Source organism: Uloborus diversus, unplaced genomic scaffold, assembly GCF_026930045.1.
Source record: "Uloborus diversus isolate 005 unplaced genomic scaffold, Udiv.v.3.1 scaffold_1082, whole genome shotgun sequence".
In the NCBI taxonomy this organism is placed as follows: domain Eukaryota; kingdom Metazoa; phylum Arthropoda; class Arachnida; order Araneae; family Uloboridae; genus Uloborus; species Uloborus diversus.
The window spans coordinates 7,019-34,156 of NW_026557746.1; the positions used below are offsets into that span (position 1 = coordinate 7,019).

The 27,138-nt window shown below is 33.9% G+C and overlaps 1 long non-coding RNA gene across 1 annotated transcript in view; it reads right to left on the reverse strand.

The window, feature by feature from the left end:
- Positions 1 to 1,554: 1,554 nt before the first annotated feature.
- LOC129232104 (uncharacterized) overlaps positions 1,555 to 27,138 on the reverse strand; it is a 30,121-nt gene continuing 4,537 nt past the window's right edge. The window contains exons 2-4 of the long non-coding RNA XR_008581324.1: positions 20,724 to 20,802; positions 8,016 to 8,173; positions 1,555 to 1,718 (exon numbers count right to left, since the gene is read on the reverse strand). This is a non-coding gene — a long non-coding RNA (uncharacterized LOC129232104). The remainder of the gene's footprint in view (positions 1,719 to 8,015; positions 8,174 to 20,723; positions 20,803 to 27,138) is intronic.

Consider the following 27,138-nt stretch of genomic DNA (forward strand, 5'->3'; position numbering starts at 1 on the left):
TGATTCTCTGCATCTTGAAAATACACCGACTGGCCACTCCAGGTCGGAATCTGGGTACACAGGTGTAGAAGGCCAGCGCCTAACCATCACGCCACCAGCGGGTTACGATACATCATAAAAATATAAATCTTCTTCTGTGCATATGTTTGTCACCGTAAGGCGTTAAAACAGCCGGACTAATTTCGACGAAATTTTTTGTGTATGATTAAGTTGAGCTGAGAAGGGTTTAGAGTTGCAATGGATTGAAGAGGTAATGTATTTGCTAATTAATAAATTTATTTAAACATCAGATGGTTATATCTCCCAATTATTAATATTTATTTTAACCTAATGTTGAGCGATAAATGAAATAAATATTCAACCTGTTGCCAGAGGACAATAAGAAAGCCAGCTTTGCTTTTTGTAATGAAAACTTCTTACTGTGATATGTCAATTGAGAATAGATAAAACATAGAGAGTGTGAAGCCTTCATTTCTTGAAAGCAACAACCTTGGGTCCCATGATACATTTCAAAGTAAAATAGTGGAGGAAATTGGGTTGCTTTCACTAGGTTCACGTAAAAAGTGTTTTCCTGTCGTCGTAATTGAACCATGTGACAGGATTATTGATTACTGTCACACCTGTGGTAATGGATCCAACATGTGTTGTGACGGTAATGAATCATCGCCTCAGATTTTACCAATCAAATGATCAGAAAGTACCCGACATAGTAGCATTAGTTTTGGTGCCACTGGCAGGAAGACTTTAAAGGAAAAGTCGGGTGGAACTTATAGAAGAAAAATTGTTATTTCCGCCCAGATAAAGCAAAACAGGGTAGTTCTGTACACAAAAAACAGTGCAGAGGAAGATTTTTATCAAAGTTGAGAATAACGAATCAGGCAATATATGAAGATCTTTCAAGTACGCGAGGAAAAGTAGCTAATGAAAGAGCTGCTCTGTGGGCATTAGATAAATTGTGGCACCAAGTATCTTAAAAACATTTTCTTCTTACATATTTTTTTAAATAAAACGTTCAAGCTCTTGATAGTTTATTGAAATTTTTTAAATTTTCAATTTACAAAGTTTGAACAGAACAACATCTGTCGAGTCCTATAGTATATATATTTATATATAACTTATAATATTATCTAGTATAACATTTAACATTTAGTTTGTGCCCACATAAAATTTCATTAACTAAAAACAACTAAAGAACTAACGAACAACTAAAATCAATTTTTCATTAGTCATTTTGGTTGATGTCATATTATTATAATGACACATAGAGGAATAAAAAATGGAAAACCTTGCTTCGTAAAATATGTTTTTTGGGTTGGTGAAAGTAATGGGCATTTACTAGTGCATCTGATTTCACAAAAACAAACAAACATTCAAATACTGCCAAGCATTATTTCAAAATATCAAAATAAAGTTGCAAATCACCTTAAAACAATTGGGTGAGACATGGACAATGATGATAACAAGCAATCGAAATAGGCATTTATAATACTAGAGGATAATGTCATACAAGATTCCAAAAAAGTTTAAATAAAAATTGTGTACCTCTTTTGCGATTTTAACCAACACCTCATCTTTCACCCAAGTCTGACGCACTGCATTGAATCTATAGCGACACACAACTTCAGTTTCCAGCTGCTCGAGATGAAATTCTTCCCATGGATCAGAAAGATGCAAAGCTTTCTTGGCAGCTTCTTTCCAGTGCTGACGAACATGTACAGCTGAAATTAATCAATGCATAATTTTCCAATTAAAAAAAAGATTTACTAACACTTGAAGCTGATAAATTCGTATTCATGAAAATATTTCTGGTAACATGAAATGTTTGCTGATAATGTCAAAGATAGAGATCGTACAAAATGAAGAGCCATGTAAAACAGTTCCAATGGGATTTAGATAATGTTACTAAGTGGGTAGACAAGATGTCAGTTAATGATAGGAAATGTCAAGTGTAGAGATGGTATTCGTCAAAAAAAAAAAAAAAGAAATTTTGGGGGAAAAAAGTTTTTCTGTGTTTCTCTGAAGGGGTTTATTTCTTTCGGGAAATACTGGAAATTTTCTAGCATAAAATATCCCACTCAGAAATTTATAATATTTAAATTCTAATGCTCTTTTCTTTCAAAAACTTTTTTAAAGTTTAGTATCCTAAATTAAAATACTAACTTTGATAAATGCAGGAAAACACTTTCATAAAATAATCTGCGGCTATGTATAACTTGCATCTCATTAGTTTTACTTTTTAAACCCATAATCCGCAAATAATATGTAGGAAAATATGATACTTAAAAATGAAAAAAAAAAATTGTCCACTAGAAAAAAATTGCTTTTTTGTGTGTGTGTGGGGGGGGGGGACAATTATCTTTTTTTGGCAATCAGCTATCACAAATGTGCTCATACTGTAATATGATGCACATTTCTTATAACAAATTAATGATATACAGCTTGTTATACAGGGTGTATCAGTACAGCATTTACAGACTTGCAGGGCAGATAGAGTACACCTAGACCAGAGCTGTCCAACTGGTGGCCCACGGGCCGCATGCGGCCAGCCAATTTTTCGTTTAGCATATTTCTTTTTCGACATTTTATGGTATCAAGAAGCATCCGAGACTCCCATTCTTGGTCCAGCTGGGGTCCCTGAAATTTCCTCTTGATCGCTCTTTTACTCCTTTCATTGTAGTGGGATAAAAAGGTACAGGACATTACAGGTAAAGGCCAAGCATTCCTACGCTGCACGCTGATGTTCAAACAAACTCCTAAGAGAAGTAGTATTGCCTCGCATAGGGGGGGGAGACAGGGAGGGAAGAGAGAAACATTTCCGATAAGCAAAACCTGCCTGCAATTAGTTAAAAATAAAGATTCCCCTCCCCAACTCTATGGCTTTTGTTGATTTTGAAAAAGAAATTGAGAATTTGCTCTCATCACCAGTGATGTTTACATCAATTTTTTTGAGGGTATACTCCCAGTAATCCATTACCTCCAATTTGTATATGTGCTCATATACATAGAATGTCATAAATCATAATATGAAAAATTAAGAAGTTTGAGGGCATACGCTATATGTCTAAAAAATGTTCGAGAGTATGTGGCGTATATGTAGTATACCCTATGGGAACACCACTGCTCGTCACTTCCATGTTTGGGAGCACATATTTATGTGAAAGTCAGGGTTCATACACTTTTGGTTAAAAAAAGTTCCCTGACTTTTCCAGGTTTTCCAGGTTGTTTTTTAGAAAATTCCAGGTTACTCGCTTCATTAAAAATTTAAGTTTAAATAGTAATATTTTCAAAATAATTAAAATTGTTTAAAGTAGCAATGCAGAAGAACTGAAACTTCTCCCCTTAGATTTAAAAAAAAAAAAAAAAAAAAAAACTTAGATTTTTTTCCTTTGTTTTCTCTGTCAAAATTTTAAGTGTTTTTTAAACATTTTGTTCAAAATTGTTTTAATTTGTTTACTATTTGTTGAAAACAGAGTACTTTCAACTTATTTTAGGGTTTTTTTTGATGTCACGCGTAATATTATAGCGTTTTGCTGTAGTCCTGCAGCAACCTTTTAGCATCCGCTTTTGGTTTACAATACTTTTTATTTTCTTATAAGTAGGTTACACAAAACATATTGAGCAAAATGCAAAGCTAAATTTTAGTATAAATATGGTTAACTTGTTGCATCAATTGGCATACCATGTAATGCATAGTAACAAAAATCAACATCCGTCGATCATAGGCCAATGCCAATAATCTTTTTTTTTTTTTTTCACATATTAAAGGACGCTTACATTAAAATTTCAAATTTTCTTTTCCAGAAAGTATTAGTTAATTTTCAAAAATTCACAACTTTTTGCACATTTTAATGTTATTTTCAATGTTACTCATTGATATAAACATCCAATTCTGTTTCTGGAAGTTTAAGTCTATTTCCATTGTGCAAACGATCAAATATGGCGACAAAGTGAAAAATTTAAAATAACATGTAGATTTTTGGATTTGTAGTATAAAAGTAGTAATAAATAATTAATAATCCTTAAAAGGATACAATAAAAGCAAAATAGTCAGTATTTAGCACATAAGAGTCTAAATCAATTAAAACAAAAAAATGTTATAAAGATTAAATTTTGCATTTTTCCAGAAAATAATTACAAATTATCCGGAAAAAAAGGCACAATTTGTGTTGTTTTCAATAGTTTGCATTGCAATTAACATCCAATGCCGTTTTCGGAAACTTAGGCACTTAAAAAGTCTTGTGTACTTCCATCTTGGGAATGACCAAATATGGCGGCTATGCCCAAAAATAAGAAATAACTCTTTTAATTTGTCGCATGAAGACAATTAAAAAATAATTAATCTTCATGAAACTACAATTCATTGAAAAGTTTTTATCACATTTGCGTCCGAGGCAGTGAGGATAAGATTAAGTTTTAAGAACAATTTTTTTTATTTCTCAAGAAAATTATTTTAAATAACAATAGAAAAACAATTTGTAGACCATTTTTTGTTATTTTCATCAGTTTTTAATTAAAGAAAACATCCAATTCTGCTTTGTTTTTAGAAACTTAGGCATTTTAGGATCGTATCTACATCCATCTTGTGAATGACCAAAGATGGCGACTGCGTTTCACACGTAGCTGAAATGATTTTCCGATAAAAAAAAAAAAAACTATTTTCCCCGATCGATCTTCCCATCTACAGGTTGTGCTTCCGAAGCAGTAAATTGCCTTCTCTCCTTTTGAGTTTGTACATAATTGCTGTTCACCTGATTTTTTTTCCCTTGGGAACTACTGAGAGCCAAAAATGGCGGCTGCTGAAGATTTTTTGGGTCGCCACTTTTTTCATTGCTTTAAAATTGTTACAATTTTTTTTAAATACATCGATAAAAATGAAGATTAGATCTCATAAAACCAAATTCCCTGGGAAAAAATTGGGAAAAGAAAAATTTTGGGGACACATTTGGAAAATTCCCTGACATTTTTGACTATGTCATTTTCCATGATAATTCCAAGTTTTCCTGGAGCGTACGAACCCTGAACCGAATAGAATGTTGTGGCAACCCATCTAAAACTTTAGGCAGTAGAAAGAAATGCGTTCCCCTCACTGACTCCATGTAAGAAAATCTTCGATCTTTTGGCGCATTTTTCGTTGTGGGAAAAAAAAAAAAAAAAAAAAAAAAAAAACGTTCATTTCTCGATCGCAGTTTTTAAGTGCCAGCGTCGGTTTAGATAAAAATCACAATAAAAACGAAGACTAGATCTCATGGTAGTTAATTCCTTGATGGAAAAAATGGAAAAAAAATTTTTGGAGGACAAAATTTGAAAACTCCGTGACTTTTCCCTGACATTTTTGACAGTGTTATTTTCCCTGACAATTCCCGGTTTTCCCGGAATTCCCGGAGCGTACGAACCCTGGAAAGTGCTTTTTCGGCGATGAACTTTATCAAGAATCGTCGGAGGAGCTCTCATTCCGACAGTTCATTGATAGACCTTCTTCTGCTGACAACAAAAAACATCGATGTTGACACTCCTGCCCTTGTAAAGAAGGCGGGTCAAATTCAGTTTTCCCATTAAAATGTAAGCAAATTGTTTTATAATCTTTCTGTTTTATTGTTTTACTAGTGGCACCCACACGGCTTTGCTCGTAATAGAAAAATTAAAAGGTCTTTTGGTTCTCCTGTACATTTACAAATATAGTTTGGTGAATTTTCTCGCCAGTTGGTTTGTACCCTCGTTACAGTTCCACGTTATGATAATTTCATATCTCGCCAATTGGCTTGTGCCCATGTTACGGTTCCACGTTATGATAATTTCGTAATTTATGATAGTTTTTTTACTTAAAATTGGAATAGAAAAAGAACTACATCGAATTTTCGAAAAATCGCTTCGAGGTGCACACCCTTATGCTACAAACTAACTTTGTGCCAAATTTCATGAAAATCGGCCGAACGGTCTAGGCGCTATGCGCGTCACAGACATCCTACAGACATCCAGACACCCTACAGACATCCTACGGACAGAAAGACTTTCAGCTTTATTATTAGTAAAGATAATTAATAATTCAACTATTAATTGTTATTGTATAAGAGGTTATTGTTCAACTTTTTAAAACTGCGGCCAGCCAGATGATCGGTGATCGGAATTCTGGCCTGTGGGCTCTTTGCAGTTGGACAGCCTTGACCTAGACGAAGGGAAACCACAAAACAATGCCTGGTCGGAATGCTTCCCTGGTGCAGAAGAAGCAACAAATCACCAAAAAGACAAAACACAAATAAGAGAAGAAAACGTGTTTATTATCCTTAGTACAGCAAAAGAATAAGAAAATAAGAACATGAAGGAGCCAACGACTGTCATCAAAGTAGGTGTTTGAAATTACGATCCCAGGCCGTGATGCATGCCTCAAATGCAGGGTTGGCTTTCTGCCGGCAGAAACTAGTTTTTGCCATGCCAGTGGCAGAAACTGGTTATAACCGGTAAAAACCGGCAGAAACTGGCAAAAACTTAAAAATGTCTTTAATAACTCAAGTAATTTGTAAATGATATTTGTTTAAGTAAACAAAAAAATTAAAAATCATTTCATCATTTAAAAAAATAAAATCCCATGCTAGTGCTCTTGATTTAGTTCAGAAAGGGAACTTTCCTATTGCAGAGGCTCGTAGTGTTTGGATTAATTTAACAAAGGATAAAAAATCATACAGGGGTGCAGGAAAGAGGAGTGACATACAGAATTAAACAGGCATTACTGATTGTAATTTGCTCACTTATATGCTTCCTCTAAATTGTTTGTGATTGAAACTATCATGTCATGTGCTTCAAGAAGAAAGTGCCAGAATTTTACATGTCTAAATTTTGTACCTAATGTCACAGCTTTGCAAAACAAATCGGCCCCACTTCTCAAAACTTATTTTTCCAGTTAAATTTTTACCACAACCCCAGTTACTACATGGCGGACCAGTTACACAATAGATAAAAGTTTCACAAACATAGCTTGCTCCTTGAAGCATTGTCTGCTAGCTCTTCTGTTTTAAGAATATTCTAAAATTTCTTATTTGTGCATAGTAAATTGAGAACCTGTTTAGATTTTTGAAACCACCTTTTCTAAGAGGCAATTGCAGGGTCCAAACAGTGTAACATTTGATTTTGAACTGTGATAATTTTGTAATAAAATTACAGTACTTTGCTTAACAATGATTTTTTGCCAGTTTCTGCCGCAAAGTGGCAGAAAGTGGTCTTTGTCATGCCGGTTTTAACCGGTTTCTACCAGTGGTTTTAACCACCTGGGCAGAAACTTACCAACCCTGCTCACATGTCCGCGCATTGAAGATCGAACATCAAAACGAGAGCGGCAACAAAAACCACGCGTGCACCTGCACATCATCTGATGCTTCGGTTTACGTAACGACATCTACCGTGTACACCAGGCAAAACTTACCAGCATTTTTGCTGAATTAAAAATAATAAACATGTTTTCTCCTCTTATTCATTTCCTGTCTTTCTTGTACTTTGTGTCGTCACTATCGTATAAGAAAGTGTTCCCGACCATGTATTGCTATGTGATTTCCCATCGTCTAGGTGTACTCTATCTGCCCTGAAGGTCTCTATAAATTCAGTACTGATTCACCTTGTATACTAGCTTCCAATATAAATGACGTCATGCATAAAAGTGTTGTTTTTGAAATATCTTTCTTTAGCAATCAGCTATCACGAATGTGCTCAGACTGTAATATGATGCACAGCACATTTCTTTTAATGATATACAACGTGTTATATACTAGCCTCCAATATAAGTGACGTTATGCATAGAAGTGTTTTTGAATAACCCTTTGATGCATTAAACCATTTTTTTAATGAAATAATGGATTGACGTACAAGAAAATGGTTTCAGAATTCCTTATTTTTTTTCCAATGCTCTCAATAATAATAACAAATAAATAAATAAATAAAAATGTGCAAATTCCAAATTTATTAACCATCACCACAATTAGTTAACATTTGTTACATAAGATTAAAAAATCTAATTCAGTATAACTTACATTTTTCAACAGAAGTGGAGAAAATTGAACTATTTGTATGATCATCATCATCCTTCACATTGTAATTTCGCTCAACCAAATGAAGGGCTTGAATTTCCAAATTGAACTGCTCCTCCTCCATTTTTCCAATAAGGTTCAACGCAAGTAATCACACAAGCCTAGAAAAAAATAAAAAAACTTAAAACATATTAGAAGGATTAATTTCACAACAGATGGATATTAATATGCTATGCAGGGTTCGAAAATGCCATAATATTTTCGAAAATATCTGATATTTTGATATATATGGGATATTTTGATATATCGCCTCAGAGCAACAGAAAGATATCTAAACCAGAAATAACACTAAGATATCTTACCGTTGCTCTGAGGCGATGATATATCCGATATTTTCAATCGCAAAAACTAGTCTTCAAAATAGTAAATGCATCCTTAATCTCTCTTTATTTTCTTATATTATTATCTCTATATGTAGACTCAAAATTAAGGTTTTTTTCATTAGATATACCTAATATTTTGTTTTACATTTTTATCACTTTTAATGGAGTTAATTTAGCATTAGCTGTTTTTAACCTCCGACATACAAAGGAAGAGGGTTATAAGTTTGACGTATCTGTGTGTATGTGTATCTGTCTGTGGCACTCTAGCGCCTTAACAGATGGATCGATTTTGAAAACAAAAAATTTGTTTAAAAGGAGATTTGATCGAGAGTGTTCTTAGCTAGGTTGTGTCTTTGGATGGCATTAATTAACAAAGATATTAATTTAAAACCTCTAAAAGGTTTTTCATGATTTTTGCAATGAAAACATATTTAAAAAATTCAAAATTTACTACCAAAATAAAGAGATTTTTTTTCCGGCGTCTAATAGAATGTGTTTGAAACTTCCATGTTACATAGAATTTGAATTATAACGTTTTTTTTAAAGCAGATTTTGATAAAGGCTAAGCCTTTATTCACGTGATTGATCACAGCCAACAAGGAAATTAAACGCAATGATTTAAAATTTTTACCTGTTGCTAGTTTTTATTTTTTCGCAAATAAAATAATTGAAATTGATTTTTAATAGTATAAGGCTTTTAAAAGGATTTTCACTTTTTTCTCTTGATTCTACAGTTGAGATTCAGTCAGGGTTTTTTTTATAAATTTTTAACTTTATATAGCTTATACTCATTTTTCTTCTGTTAACTACTTTTACAGTTTTATGATTCAGAAGTAAAAAATACGCAGTAGTTGGTGCATAGTAATAAGACATTTTTTTCCCCTGACCAATGCTTAATACTTAATGAGGAACTTACAATATGAATTTAAATTGCTACTAATAATTTTATGAATATAATATAAAAAAGAAATATTACATTACTTTGTTATATTAATGATGTAATAATACACCGTCAAAATATAGAACATAACTTTTTGGTTATTTTTAGTAATAAATGAACAATATTACTTTGATTAATAATAATATAATTTTTATATTCAAAATACTGTAGTCGAAAAATAAATATCGAAAATATCATGATATTTTCATAATAAATATTGGATACATATCGTGATATACACCGGTGTGCAAAAATTAAGGATTAAGTCGAAAAATTAGCATATCAGCTGAACGAAGAGGCAGAGCGGACAGAAAGACCAATCAAGTGATTAAGTAAGGTGATGTATGGTAGCACATGCGCAGATATGCAGGCAGACGTAATGGGGGAGTGTCTGAGTAGTAGAAAGCATGTTGTCGGTGTAAGATCAGTATTTCTGGCAAAGAGATTGCACGCCGTATAGCAGTTAAAATCACACCGAGTTGCTGCCTCAGCGAGAAATGGCAAATAATGAATCTGTTAGACGACATCTGGATGCTTTTACCCGAGATCGAATCATTGGGAAGTTGGAGGAAGGCCGCAGTGTGACAAGTGTGGCTGCAAAGTTCGGAATTGCTCACAGCATCATTTCACGACTTTGGAGAGAATTTCAAACTACAGGAATAGCTATCCGGGGGTTCAGTAGTGGTCGTCCACAAGAAACCACACCCACAGATGACAGATGTATATTGTCTTACAGGCCAGAAGAAACAGGAGGCAGACAGCGGGAGAAATCGCTAGACACACACACGACACAGGCGACTGGATGACCGATATCGCGTTTTACCGTGGCCAGAAGACTGCACGGTGGTGGTCTGTTCACACGACGCCTTATACGGTGTGTACCTCTAACGCCTGCCCATCGGAGGCAACGTTCTCTGTAGTGCCGGGAACACTGGAATTGGAGAGACAATGAATGGGGACGAGTATTCTTTACACATGAGAGCAGATTCAGTCTGAGTAGCGATTCTCATTGCATACTCATCTGCAGACAGCGGGGAAGCCGCAATCATCCCACGAACATCATTGGAGGGCCAGGTATGGAGGTCGCGGTGTTCTCGTTTGGGGAGGCATCATGTTTGGTAGTCGTACAGACCTTCACATCTTTGACGTAGGTTTAGTCAACGGGACCCGTTATTGTAACGAGATTCTTCTTCCATATGTGCGTCTTTTTAGAGGCGCTATGGGTCCGCAGTTCCTTTTCATGGACGACAATGCACCATGTCATCGCACAGTAGCTGCCGAACAGCTCTTAGAGAGTGAGGATATTGAACGTATGGATTGGCCGGCACGATCTCCGGATCTCAATCCCATCGAGCATGTATGGGATTTTATAGGCAGACGCTTGGCAGCTCATACCTTACCACCAGTAACGATTTGGGAGCTTCGATTGGTGCTGCAAGACGAATGGGCAGCAATGTCTCAACAACTCATTGACACCCTCATTCTCAGCATGGGCAGACGCTGTGAAACCTGCCCAGCAGTCGGGGGACATCATATCCCCTACTAAAGACCGGATGTTTTTTGCTGGACACCCATCACAGGGATGTTTCGGCCTTCAGTCGCATTGCGCTCCATGCTACTTTTTCAATAAAGCTTCTTTTTATCCCTCTGATTTCTCTTTTAGTAGGTGATGCTTACATTACACATGTCCTTACGTATTGGGGATCTTACAGTATTAAATTGGAGTTGATTTGGAGAGCTTTTGTACAAAGTTATATTGAAAAAAACCGTCTCGTCCTTAATTTTTGCACACCAGTGTATGTCATGATATATATCGACTGATATATATCAGCAAACCCCGTTGATATGACTTTATTTTTTATTTTAACCCTCAGGCCTGCCGCACCTACTGTTAGCTTGTTGTATCAATTTTACTGTGACTATAAAAATATAGTGGGTTATTCATAAACCCTCCAGGGTTTTGAAGCATTTTATTCACAGACTGTATAACTGGTTCACATAACACTGAATGTAGATTAGCATGAAATAGGTTTCTTCATGAATTTATAAGCATTTTACTTACAACTTATTATTTTTTTGTGTAAGAAGCCAATATAGAATTTCAATAAAAATTTAAGACACATAACTAAAAATGTATACTGATATATGTCTGATATATATATATATATATATATATATATCAGACCCCAACGTGGTTTTTTGAGGGGAAAAAGTAGGAAATAAGGAATCAAAAATTGGAAAAGTAGGAAAAAAATCACTTAAAAACGTAGGAAAAAATAGGAAGAGATGAGACTACACACACGTCAAGAGGAAACAAATTTAGAGTAAATTTTATTTCTAATGTAAAAACTACCAGTATTTTTGATTTAAAACTGTCCCAAAAATAAACTAACAGTACTTTTGAAGTATTAAAGGGATTTAATGAAAGGCCAAGTCACAAAAACAAAATGAAAGAAACAAGCTGACAATCTACAGTATGAAAAATAAACTGGTTGAAACAAAGATATATATGAAAATAAAATCCAAACAAAGAAACACTGTTCAACAATACAGTAATAAAATTTTTAAGTGTGTGAAAGAATAAAATGAAAAAAAAAAAAAAAAAGTGCAATAAAACCATTTTTATCAAAGATTTTTTTTGTCAAAAACGAAAGCATTCTTTCGAGAGCATCTATTTTTCATTTGAAAATACGAACACTTTCAGCTCCTGTTGTCATAAACTATGATAGAAAAAGCAAAGCAAATATTAAATTAGTTTTAGTTAAAATAATCAGCAGCTGACACGCATTCTTGCATAAACAGGGACAGATGTTTGAATTTGAAGAAAAAGGAAAAAGACTGAAAATGCAGAACTAAAATAAATTTGTTCTTAAATATGCGACATAAAATTTATAATAAAATAATTAAACTAAACTAGTCGACCCGTGCGGAACTCCGCACTGTGCTTCGAATCGTTTCATAAGGTATGTCGCTCTTTAAGAATTTCAAAGGAAGAACATTATGAAGAAGAACCGAAAAAAAAGTAAGCGCAGAAGAGAAGGCATGTAATTTAAAGACATCAGTAACAAAACCTCGTTAAATACAACGTTGTGATAATTTGATCATCGCTCACCTTTTGGTCGTACACATTTTCAATTAAAACATAAATATCATTAAAAGTGTGGCTGAGTAGTGACTCGTGAAAAAGCAATAATTGTGCATGTAAAAAAACAGGTTGTGGCAAACAGAGACCAGCCCACGTGAGCATCTGACGGGGAAAAAAGAAATATTAAAGAGATATTTATTGGCACGAATTCGAATTGGCGCCATTCTGAGTAACAGCCCGACACCCCAACAAACCTAGCAACTGTGCCTTCCTTTTCAATGCTATTCGTTGAAGGAATTCGTAATAAAACACAGTAAAAAAGTTTTTCGCCGAAAAAAATATTATAAGAACATGCGTCTATGTTTTGTCATTAGCCAGCATGATACGACTTAAAATTATTCGTAAAACATGGAATTTGATTAAAGAATGAGGAAGATCTCACGTAGCGATTGAAACGAACATTCTAGAGAAGTAATAAATTAGATTGAAAATAAGTGTTTTTATCTTTGAATATTGAACTATTTCACATAGAAGGTTGCTTTAACAGTTACGGCTTAAATGCCCGCACATGTTTCTCTTTTAATCGAACACTTAAAATTCAAAACCAAAACCAGTTGAACTAAGTCCGTTTTTTAAGTGTAATTTTTCGAACGTAGACAAAATGTATTTTTTTTTCAGCAGAAAGGAGAGGAGTAGAAAATGATTTCTTGCTAATGAAGTTGATAATAATTTTAATGCTTTATATCGTATTCGCGCGAATAAAAAATTAAAGGTTTACTGGGTGAAACTCGTAGTTTGAATTCGGCGTAGTATTTTTTCATTTGTACAAAAGGTGGAACACTGCTATTAGAAACATCTACATTTCAGCATACAATGAAAATGTTTTTCTGCACAAAAAGGATTTCCTTTAGGTAAATCTAATACTTTTTTATGCTTACATTATGCTGAATGGTCTGGATGAATCAAAGCTTAAAAAAAAGGAAGAACACTCTTCGATTAACAGTCAACTTATCCGAATGATAAATGTAGCATGCATAAAGGAGTCGAAACACCAAGTAGCATTCCCACTGCATTTATTTTATTATGTTTGTATGTTATGAGTACATGTAATGCGTAATACTAATATAAATTTGATATTCTTTCGGACAGCCCAAACTTGCCCGAAGTTCAGATAGTTTATAGCCGAACGCTCTACCGAAAAAAACTTATAAATTTAACCGAACAACTAAGTCCAGTGCTTTTAAGCTTTATTAAAATATGAACACACACAGGTTTTTTTTTTTTTTTTTTGCCGAAAGCGACGTAAAAAATGGAAAACTGCATTAGAACTTTGCTTTTAAAAAATGCTTAAGAACTACAGGCAGCATCAAGGTTTTTAAACAGCAAGGGGCGTTTCCGAAAACTTGATTTTTCGACCGTAAGTCTATTTTTTTTCATTAGCCAGCCAGATAAGTTTTAAAATGAGAAGGGAATAATATATAAGATAAGATATTGAAGAAACATTTTTTTTGTTCTTGAAAATTTTTACAATTTGTTACCGCAGGCTGTTTGAACCGTCATGACTTAGATGGCAGCACGTATTCATCATTTAACAGCACAGTTAAAATACAAAATAAATTGAAGTATGCTCTTTTATAAGCGTAGCTTTTCGAATGTAGTAAAAATGTGATAAGCTATTTGTTTTTTTGCAAAAAGAAGAAAAAATATATATTTTACCCTCCAAATTGAGGTAGTAATTTTTTTATTTGTACAAAGAGTCAAAAACTCATTAGAAGAATATATATTTCAATACACTATGTATCATTTTTTTCTGAACAAAAAACAATTCTATTTTAGTCTGAAATCTTAAACCTGTTACTTATATTTTCGCTTACATTATGCTTCAATTTTCTTCAGAGCCAAAGCTTAAAAAGAAAAAAAACGTACAACTCCGAAGTAATTTAGCACAAAGTCACTTCAAGTTTTCATATCAGCAAGGAGCGTTTCCTCCTCATTTATTCTATTCCTTCATAGTTGCTATTCACTGAATTAAGTGTTCATGTAATGCGCGATATATCTCTAATTTTTTGTTGCAGATTGTCCGGACGTGGGCCCGAACACGCATTCTCCTGGTTACGAAGAGAACGCTCTGCCGATCAAGCTATTCAGCTCTGTTGGTCATAGCGCAAATTAAAGTTATAAGTTTAACCGAAAACCTCATTCTGGTTCTTTAAAACAGGTTTTTCGGCTGAAAAAAACAATTTTTAGACCGTGGGTCTATTTTTCGTCAGTAGCCAGCACCATAAGCTTTAAAATACAACGTAAATCAAAGAAATCGATCAAGAATTGAGGAAAATCTGGCGTAGAAACCAAAAACAGGCTACAGAAATAATATATAAGGATAAATAACGAAGTAAGTAAATTATAAGGTTTGTATTATGTTGTGTACTTTTAGCATTCAACATAAATTTTTGTTTCAGGCAAGTCATTTATGAGGGGTTAGTGGGGTCAATTTCTCCCCTCACTGGCTTTGGCAAATTAATGTTTATTTGCATTCAGAATGAGGGGCCAGTTTTAATTTGAATCAAGCAATAAAAACGAATATTGTTTTATTGGTTTGATGGTTTTTTACCTCTTTCTTGTTCCAAAATTTGTCACTGAAAAAAAAAGGAAAAATACATGCATGGTAAACATAACATTTTTACCAAAGCCAAAGATCAGTTACTAATGCTTCTTTCTCTGGGCATAAAAAGCGAAGACATGTAGTTTCGTTCGATCTACATCATACGACAAAAATATTCATTCGGAAATAGTTCACGAAATTGAGAGTGAGGGGGGAGCAACTGGTATCAAATATATCTCTTCCACTACCCCCCCCCCTTTGATCAGGGGCCCTGAGCACAATAACTTACAATAGATAAGCAGCATCAATATAATTGCCGCACCCCAAAAAGAGTAAGAGTCTGTCAAAAAAATTTTATATGTTCCGAAATGCCGCATTGCCATAAATGCAGCACATAAAATTATGAGCAACTTCTTGATATTGATGATATATCTGAGTAGAAAATACCCATTAAAAAGAAAAAAAAATCCAGTACATATTTGCTTGTGGCTCTATTCCCCAACTTTAAAAAAATTAAGAAATAAAAACGGGATCTCGCATTTTAAATTGATTTCCGGTTTTTCTCTAAAAATCGGGAACGTTTCGCCAATCTAGTTTTTTTTTTGCAAATACACTCTTTGCAAGGAAAGAAAATGAAATTTTATATCATGATTACGATTTAGAACAATAATCATATTTATGTATGAAAAAAGTTAGTTTCCACTATTATTTTTGAAGTGATCCGTTTTTGCGAATTTTTGTTATCTGTGCCTTTTATTTTGTACTAACATCAATAAAATATGTACAGTGTACAGGTTTTTCATTTTTTGCTTCCTTACATTCCTTTTATGGTTTTTCGTTGCCTTTCTGTTTAAATAGAGCTCCATTTCACTTGTAATCAACTATACAAAAATTTGGCAAATAGGAAATTCAGCTTTTCCTGCACTTTTTGGACACTCGGCCGTTTACTTGAATTAAAGCTTCTAACTCAGGGGTAAATAATATATAATTGCATCAGAATGGGCCGGTATCTGTTTCTTTATTGTTTCATAAAAACAGTAGAACTGAAGTCGGGGCGATAAAAAGAAAGGTCGATCATAAACGCCTCAACGGCACAAAAGTCACTCACAAATATTTAATTTTAAACACTCAGACGCCGCAGTATTTATTCCAGAAATTACTGTAGTCAGTGAATTAAAAACTTAGGATTCGCTTCTTTCTTTTGCTTTTTAAAATTGAAACATGCAGAAAATTATTGGTGCGCCATTGTAAAAATAAGAAAAAATGCACAATTAGAAGTGCTATACTAAAAAAGAAAAAGTAGGGAAAAAAAGGGGAAAAGTAGGAAAATAAGGAGAGAGCTCTAAAAAGGAGGAAAAATAGGAACTCTTCGTGCTCTGATATATATATGCATCTAAATTTATCTACGGTATACCGTATTTTCGGGAATAAGTGCTGCACCCGGTGTAAGCACCGCATTGTAATATATTCTCAAATTTTAATGTATGTGCCTCACTCAGTGTAAGCGCCACACCTTCTATAAGAGCGCTCCCAACATTAAACAACTTAAATGTATAATCAGTAGTAAAAAAACTGGATTAAATATAAATTTAAAAAAATTTCTCGTTAGTATTTTTAATTAACAATAATGAAATATTTTTAAAAATCCCATCCCTATTTTGCACTTTTTGCCTTTGGCATCCCTCAATTGGCCATCACTTTTGATGGTTAATTTATGCGATTTCCAACGGCAAGTGAATCTCTTGTCAATGCCAAACTCTCTGGCAGCAAGACTATTTCCAAATGATTATACCTTTATTACCTTAAACTTAAAGGCTGCAGTATTAGTTTTCAATCGCTTGGGAGCCTTTTCAAAAGCAACTCTAAAAAAAGTCTGTAAAAAATTAGAGAAGAGCGCACAAACGACAGCAAAAGATGCAATGTGAAGATGTGAGAGAATACTAAAATTAGAGCTAGGAGACAAGTTTCCAATTAGGTTGCTTGACCGAGCAACCCACTTTTGTGAGGGGGGTGGTAAATACCCTTTACACAACTGGTCATCCATCCTCTTTACTAGTACTTTTGCTGCCTCCTCTCCCTGACCCCTTTGCTCCAATGCGATAAGGCTTGCTCGCCCATGTGGATCAGCTCAGCATTTCTCTCCTCAGTGAAACACGTGCAATCGTTGACACACCTTCCCTCCCCCCTCTTTGCTTTACTTGCCGCCTAAGGTCAAAAGATTTCCTGATCCCTTTGCTCCAACGCAATTAGGCTTGCTCCCTCACGTTGGATCAGCGTTTCTCTCCTGAATGAAACACGTGCAATCGTCGAATCACATTCCCACCCCCCTCTTTGCTTTACTTGTCCCCCAAGGTTGAAGGATTTCTCAAAATGAAAAGAAACGATGTGGTGCCATCTATTAGCAACATTTTCTATTTTTTTTAAACAAAGAATTTTGTTTTTTAAACTTGAAAATAAAAAAAAAGACATTGTTTCCGCCGCACCTGTTATATGTGCCGCCCCGGCATTTTTTAAACTTTTCTTCTCGTTTGAGCCACGGCGCTTATTCCCAAAAATACGGTGTACTCTCCAGTTTTAGCGAGTGCTTTAGACATCTGATATCATTAAGTCCATATTTAGTAGAGTGATTGTTTGGAAGTTCGTAGATGAACGACTCACTTTTTGAAAACAACAACATTTATTTTTTAACTAAAAACATTAAAATCAACTTAAAAATATATATATATATAAAAAGGCTACCCGTTTACTTTAACATGACTGCATACCTGATCACAAACAACACCGAGCCTAAATCTAGTATGGACAAGTCAACATCCTCTCTTGCGACTAGTACACGCTCAAAGTTTGTGTAAAATGGCTAAGCAGCCTAACCGGTAGAGAGTAGCAACTCGCTACCTCTAGTGAGTAAGTGAGTAAGTGAGTGCCATTCAGTAAGTAAACAGCCGCTCATATCTCAAAGCCAAATTAACATATTGATGCATGATGGGACATGAAAGTTATCAGATGCTTCCCATACGCATGTAGAACACTGCAACCAATCATGGCTAAGCACATGCATGAATCTGCATTATCGTCTAATACAGGTATTGGCCTCAAACGAGTGAAAAGCGTGGGATTGCCGACTACATCATGTGATGCAACAGAGCGGCGTTTTAACTGAACGTAAATAAAGTTAAATAAATGGTAAGTCAAGAGGAGTGATAATAGCGCTAATTCTATCATACTCTCGTATAAGTCGACCCCCTACTTTTAGGAAGAAAATCGGGAAAAATTTGAAAATCCGCATATAAATGGACACGCTAATTTCTCCAAAAATCGGGAACATTTTGCCACTATTTTCGAATGTTTGAAGGAAATTAAATGTAATGAACATTCTTATGTTGAAAAACGTTCGATTTTCAAACTTTTGCAGAAAAGTATTCACTTCTGCGTTCGTAATTTTTGTAAAGGGTTCGCCTTCACTGTAACGATTTTTCTGTTTGTTGCGTTTATTTTGAATTATTATCAATAAAATTCTGCACTGTAGCCTTATTACATTACTTCAAAAAACTGAGCAATAACTCGCGATTATCAGGAAAATTCGGGAATACCGCAATCCCCACAAATTCTTTAGCCTTTATTTCAGTCAAACCATGCAAAATAATAGCAGAATGTGTAAGTATTTACTTCTTTAACATTTGTTTAAAAGGGTGGGAATAAAATCGGAAAAATGAGTGATTTTTTTCCCAAAACTATTTTATGAAAATTTTCACAAATTCTGCCCTGCTTATAAGTCAACCCCCGAACTTCTGACCTCATTTTGTGTGCTAATTTTCTCGAATTATGTGCGAGTATATGCCGTAAATGTAAAGAAGTAGAATCACTGTGAATATTTTTTTTTTACATTTATTTTTTAATATAGATTATGAAATGGCTTAGCTGACCGACTGTCCACTAGTCACACAGACTGTTGCAGGGCCATAGACAGAGAGGGGACCGTCGGGATAAATCCTCCCCCGAAATTCTAACCTTTCTCTAAAAAATAAAGAAACGAAGACTATCTGATCAAAATTCTTCCCTCTGCTCCGCCTTTACTTGACCTTGTTATACAAATCTTCTTTCCAATCAGACCCTTTCTCCTTCCCACCCCCTCCACACCCACATTTAAAAAAAAAAAATTCAAAACGTCTTAACTTTTTTACACCTTGGTTCTTTCCCAGAATATGAATGTCTTTTATTACAAAATAACATTTTAAAAACTTTCTTTGTTATATATACTTCAACAATACTCAACAGATTTACATGATCAAAACTACCATTTTTAATCTACTCATACTTTTGATTAAATGCGTAATTTTTTAGATCAGCCTTTAAGGAAGTTTTTTTTTTTTTTTTCAGGTGGCAATTGTAGATTGCTTTTCAATTGTGACTATTTTCACTAACTTGCTCGAAAGTTTTTCTAAAAGCCTCTGTTGCGTGCATTTGTAATTATAGACATGTAGTAAATACTGTATCATGTATTATAGAAAGTATAAGTGCAAGCAGTAAGTTCTCTTATTTTGCCGAGTCTAAATATACGAAATTTTTGACGTAGTTAATAAAAATAATTATTAGAAACTAATTTTTTAATAACATTTCAGTTTAATTTTTGCAAACATCTTAATAAACATAATTTTTAAATGCTATTTTTTCCCATTACATGTCTGGAAACATTTTTGCCTCCGAACATGTCCCTCCCCAAAAAAATATCCTGGCTACGGCCTTGGATTGCTGAATTCTATTTTATAGTGGTCTGAAACAGTTGTCAATGCTCTTGGACCAGCGGATCACCAATGATTTCGATCATTGTGCAGTATACCAAATATCAAACGGATTTTTTATGCATCCCTAAATATTTTATTGTTTTCAACTTAAATAACAGTTTTTATTCATACTTTTGAATAACGTCAGAATGTATAGATTTTGAATGCACCAAGTTTTATACAAAGGAAGTGTTTTAATTTTTTCATACCACAGCTACCACAGTTTGGCCCTTAAGAGCAAACAATATTAATTTATCATTTCATTTTATCAGATTGCAGCACATTCTCATTTACGTTTCAGATTTTGTTACATAGGGCACAAAAGTTTCTCTATATTTAAAAATAGAATAAAATTCATTTTAACTACTGTATTAACAAGGTTGGCTCTTGTAGTTTTGCCGCCCCAGGCGATCTTGACAAGCATCTCGCTTTCTTCTTAATGATATATTCAGTTGAATACCGATAACTTGAAGCATATAACTCGTATATTCCTTTATCTCGAAGTTTTCATTTGGTCCCAAACTCTTGAGACTGTTGTGGAAACTTTCCATAATTTGAACTATCAATAACTTGAACGTTTTAGCCGGTCCTTTGGGACTTCGAATCAATGAGAACTGACTGTATGTATTTTTTAAATCATGGAACATAATCTCACATATTGCTGTAATTAGAATAGCAAATGACCAACAAAAAAAAACAACTAAGAAACAAATATGAGTTCATTTTTTTTCTTCCTCACAATTTTTCCATTATGAAATATTTCCCTCCCAAAATTGGTTGCCCAAGACAGTGGCACAGGTTGACTACCCCAGGAGACAAGCCTTTGTACTAATTTAAGAAAGCACAACATAAAGAAAGTATCTAAACTTTTGAGAGAAAAACCAAACTAATCATTAAAAAATGTAATTAGTAATACAAACCAGTGTAATATTTTCACACGCAAATAGTCGAGGATAACAGCAGAAGCTTCTGAATCCTGAAATCCACCAATGGAGAGAACTGAAAAGAAAAAAGTATACATCAACACAACATACAATAAATTAAGACAGTCGTAAAAACAGTCAATATTTTGCCCAAGGATGTGTCCAGAAACGCTTCAAGGAGGGGGCCTTCAATTTTTTAACTTACCTTTTACGACATACCTGATTACACATGCTTGGGAAGGGGGAGGGGCTGCACTAGTTTTTATTTAAAGCAACTATGATATAGAGATTTTGCCCAGGATTTCCTCCTCAAACCTCTTCCTTTCCTTTTCTGTCGAAAGAGGAATTCTAAAATTGCATTGTAGAACTTTGGGGAAGTGTTTCGAAACTAACTCTTCCTACAGGGTTCATACTCTCTTTGGATAAAAAAATTCCGTGACTTTTCCAAGACTTTTTCATGACTTCATAAAAATTTTCATGACCTTGTTATATGGAGAGAATAGTACTATTTAACATCAAACTTGCCAATTTTTGGAAATAAGCCTTAGCAAAATTTATATGTGAAAGCCACTACCTCATCAAAGCACTTACTTGTGTTTGAAAAAAAGTCAGTATACACGAAAAAAAAAAAGAAGTTATTTTTATTTGTCTCCATCATATAACTTTAAGTAAAAATACGGCAAATGTAATATAATGATGTTTAATGTCTAATAATCTTTTTATAAACAGGCAGAATGATCATGAATAGGACAAAGGTTGAATGAGTCATTAAATACATTTCAATAAATTTGCTTCAAAAGTTGCCTTTTAGTGTCAACAACGTATTTAATCATTAGTAAATTTCTCTTTGTGAACCAGATATTGATACATTGATGTACCTAGCATGGGTTACACCCCCCTCCCCCGCCCTCAGGAAAAGTTGCAAATTTGTAGTCTTAAAAATGCATTTTAGCTTTATATTTTTCAAAAACTTGCAATTTCACTTTGGGTGCCACTCCTTCATACGGGTGACACCCGCAGGGCGGACCGCTCCCCCCCCCTAGCGACGCCACTGATTTATACATTCAAAAAAAAACATTCAACAGTGAATAAATCTTCTGATTTAAATGTACTTGTAAATTTATTTGCACATTTTCAAATGCATATAAATTAATAGGTTCAGAATTTCCAAAACATGGTGTTTGAGTCCTGACATTGAGTTTTGCGGGTCGTATGTTGGGCACTACTGTTTTAGAGTATTATGATTCCCTTATTTCTGTATGCTATATCGCTTGACTAAAGCATTTTATTTTCTAAAACCTTCAACAAATTAAGATCAACTCTGAAAAATTTAATAATCAAGTTTTTACGAGGAATGGAAACGAATTCGGATGCAATTAAACTGCGTTTTTTGAGTGAGCGTGGCAAAATCAAGAATGTGTAAATTTGCTTCTACAGAATATAAAATATAAGTATTGACATTAGTGGTAAATACAAAGTAAGTGATGGGCAAGCAATAAAATACCAATGCAAAAAAAGACGAGCGGCTATAACAGAAGTGGATGCAATGAGATTTCAAAATTCAGATTTGTTTTTAGGATAGTTCAATTTTCCAGTTTCAATAGATTTATGTGCAATACTGTTAAATCACTCAAGATTTTTAATGCCAGTTTAGCTACTGTTACTTTATCTTTGCCACAGGACATTTTTCCATGACTTCTAAATTTTCATGATTTGGAATGAAAATTTCAATTTTCCATGACTTTTCCAGGTCTGAAATTTGCTTATTTTTTTCCATGAATTTCACGGATTTCCATGACCCATACGATCCCTGTTTCTAACATCATCGAAGGTTGTCTAAAAAATTGCCTTTTTGAGATTTTAGTTTCGAGAAATTACCGGAGGAAAGTAGCTGAACTCACTTTCCCAACAAATGCTACCTGAGGTGTCTGCAGTCACGTCTTTAAAACTTAAATTTTGCGAAATGTCTGGATGATGACCTTCAAACGTCTCTTCTTAACTTCGCCAAAGATCGTCTAAAATTGTCTTTTTGAAACTTCAATTTCGAAAAGTAACTGGGAAGGAGATTTGAACCACATTCCTTTCCTTTTACATAATTGAAAAGGGCCTAGACTTGCATTTCAGAGCGTCCAATAAGTACAAATAAACTGTGCAGGGTCGTTTAAGAGAGGGGAGATCGCCCCTCTCATATATCCATCCTTAATTTTGCCATATCCCAGGCCTCTCCAACCTACAGCCCGCGGGAAGCTTACAAACTTTTTTTTTTCTTTTTTTTTGGAACAGAGACAGTCTTAAGATAAAATAAAATAAGATAAATAAATGTTGGAAATATAATTGAGACATTATTTTTAATTAAAATCAATTATTTGATATCTTTCTACCGTTAATTTTAACCATTTTTTACTATTAACTACGAGTGCAGCACCCATCTCTCTTTTTGCTCTTTTCTCTGCGCAACATTCTGCTATTAGTCCCCTGGCATGGAGCATTTTCAGGTCCCAGGGAAAACATGTGCTCACTCCTGTCTTCACCTGTGTTTCATTAGTGGTCAGCTCAGCATGAGAGGGAGGCTAAAATCAGATTTAAATGTTCATTGTCAAACTTTAATACTAGATTCTGAATTCTGCGAAAAAAACTTGATAACAGAAATCGAAAGTCTCCCACAAATAGCTCTGAAGACTTTGATCGGGCATCAGACGAAATTCAACACTTTCAAAACCCTTTTACGTGTGATATTGACAAGGTGCCTTCTGAAATGCAACTGGAAGTCATTGAGTTAATTACTAATGACTTACTCAAGACAGCTTTCCAGGAATGCCACAAGGAAGGTAACAGTGGGGCTGGTCGGGGATCCCCGACTGGGCCAAATGCTTAGGGGGATCAACTTGAATAGTTGACCCTCTTTTGTCAAATTTTCTAAATAAAAAAAATACTTACGTTCTTGCCCTTTAAGTTCAAGTCGAAATTGTGTATAAAGTAAAACGGGAAATGTTCTACAGAACTGAGATTGATGCTATACATCAGTGGTACTCAACCCATTCTTATTTTCACCTCGGGTCACACCTCATATTAAGGGGGATATCATGAGTCAAAACAAATATATATATATATATATACATATATGTATATATATATATATATATATATATATATATATATATATATATATATATATATATATATATATATATATATATATATATATATATATATATAAAATTAAGCAAACAGAATTACAAATATTAAACAAATTATAAATAACAAATGATGATAAAAAGGAAAAATGCAAACAGCTATTAAGTAGGAATAGAAAAAGAGTGAATCCAGAGCTCATCAGCCGTGGAGGATTCATTAATTATGGTCAAAAGACCAAAATTTTAACTATAAACTAGAAGAGAATGCTTAAGCTCCAGTACATGTAATATAGAGTAACAATGGGCAAACACACCACTTGCTAAGCTAAAAACAATAAACTAGAGCTCAAACCTAAAACTAAAAGCAGGGGGTTTCGCCTCGACTAATTAGGAAAACAAGTTCCGATAATTAGCCATCCACGGGACAGTACCTGCCAATAACAAAATTGTCTTACCTTGAAATCCAAGTAAACATATCCTGTCCGTTGCTGAACCCGTCATGCTGAACAACGGACAGGATATGTTTACTTGGATTTCAAGGTAAGACAATTTTGTTATTGGCAGGTACTGTCCCGTGGATGGCTAATTATCGGAACTTGTTTTCCTAATTAGTCAAGGCGAAACCCCTTGCTTTTAGTTTTAGGTTTGAGCTCTAGTTTATTGTTTTTAGCTTAGCAAGTGGTGTGTTTGCCCATTGTTACTCTATATTACATGTACTGGAGCTTAAGCATTCTCTTCTAGTTTATAGTTAAAATTTTGGTCTTTTGACCATAATTAATGAATCCTCCACGGCTGATGAGCTCTGGATTCACTCTTTTTCTATTCCTACTTAATAGCTGTTTGCATTTTTCCTTTTTATCATCATTTGTTATTTATAATTTGTTTAATATTTGTAATTCTGTTTGCTTAATTTTATATTTACTTGGCTTTTTAGTTTTTCTGCGATGCGCATCTATGGGCTCTTGGTGTGGTCTTTTCAATATTTTTCACTTTTATTATTATTATTATTATATATATATATATATATATATATATACAGGGGTCAGTCCAGGATTTTTCACAGGGTCCGTTTTTTGTGAAAAATCAAATAATTTTGTGAAAAAAGAATTAATTTTGTGAAAAATCAAAAAATTTCGCAAAAAAAAAAAAAATGTTAAAACAACATTTTAGAATTTAGAGATGTCACAAACTGCATCATTTAAATTTAAAGTTGAGTGTTTTCCTCTTCTATGGCGAGAAAATCATTCTGGATTTTTTTTCTGATATTTGGCGGGGGGGGGGGGGGGGGGGGGGGGCATTGCTCTTTCAAGTATCAATATTTATCTACCATTCTGCATTATGTTAAATTTTATACTAGATATATTTCTGTACAATATTTAAAATAATTGTAACAAAAATATAAATATATAAAACAAAATTCAGAATAGGGTTCAGCATTCAACTTTTTGACCCAAGATACTCTTAAAAAGCACAGAATTTCGTTTAAAACTCATAAATTCCGTGATTTTAACAAAAATAAAAAGATATTTCAATTGTTTACCTCTTAACAAAGCGTAATAATCATCAAAAATTCGAAAAATCGAATTCCCATAGCGGATGCAAAGAGATCGCGATTCTCAAAGTGAAGGCATCAAAAGTATAAAAACGGCTTGTAAAAGAAATATTTTTGATAAAATTATTTTAAAATTGCATTTTAGAGTCCTATGATAACATATCATTAATATCTGTGGACACAGTTGACCCCCCCCCCAAAAAAAAAAATAATAATAATAATAAAATAAAATAAACCATCTATTCAGTATTTTAATTTTTGACTCATAACAGAAAATGGAATTTTGCTTTAAAAACTTGAAATGAGAGTTCTAACAGAAATAAAGAGACTTTTCATTTATTTGAATCCTAATAAAGCGAAGTTAGCTTGAAAAAAGAACAAAATATGATTCTCATATCGGATGTTAAAAGATTGCATTTTTCAAAATGTAGACATCTAAAGAAAAAAAAACTATAATTAAAAGAGTTTATTTAAAGTTAATCATCCTTGTTAGAATCGAAAAATCAAAATCCATATAATTTTCTCCTAAAATAACAATTAAACATCGCACCACACCGTAAAAACGCAAATATTGACAAGCCGACAAAATGATGAGAATATTTTCTAATCAAGTAATTATAAAGGTTCAACGCCAGACGTTAAGTGGTGATAGTTTTGAAATTGGTAACCCTATCTGAAGCGATCATATTTTTTCCTCACCCTAACTATCCCTTTGCAGTTCTAAGTTCATTTCGCAGATATATATTATTATTGTTTATTAAATCATGAGCGGGGGGGGGGGGGGGGGGGGGAGTGCTTACCAATGCCTTTTCAGAAAAGTTTACAACAACACCGCTGCTAATCAGCTGTGATAAAACAAACAACCATTATATTTATTTGGCAGTAGCAATTATTTATCGCTTGCAGGAGCATCGCAAGAGTGCCGATTTTTTCTTCTTTTTTTTTTTTCAAAATTAGCCGATTTTGTATAGGCTGATCCCTCTAATTTGACTTAGAAAAAGGTTCCAAAAATGATCGGTTTATACACAGAAATATGCATTATTTTGCTTTCAAATTTGCTCTTTCAATAAACAATTTGACAGATCCGATCTTGTTTATCAGAATTTTGTGAAGGGTCCGTTTTGTTTGATCGGGATTTTGTGAAAGGTCCGTTTTGTTTGATCGGGATTTTGTGAAAGGTCCGTTTTGGTTGATCAGATTTTTGTGAAGGGTCCGTTAACGGACCCAAATATCCTCTGGCCAGACCCCTGATATATATATATTTGAAATAGAATGGGAAAACAAGGAAAATGAAAGACAATTATTACAAACCACAGCTTGCTTCCATTATTACTGCATGCTTATTCCATTGATAAGAAACTTTGGATCTGTTTTTTAGAAACCAATACATAACTATACTTGGCTCCTAATTTTGCAACTATCAGTCATAAGACTGAATGAAGATGATCAGTAGGTTTGAAATGTTTCAGAATAGATTTTGAGTTTCATAACACCACTTTGAGGTACCACTGCTATACGGTATTTCAGTCGTAGAATCTGTCACTACATTTATGCTTCCATTCCACGGTGAAATAAATTTAAGGCTATTAAAAATGCTAATAGTCGAGAAAACAACAATAGAAGCGCTTGGTATAAGGGAATAACTTTTGAGATAAATTGAAAATTTGCTCTCTGCAGCCTCGAAAATTGTTAACTGCCCATTTATAATTGGGGCAACAAATATGAG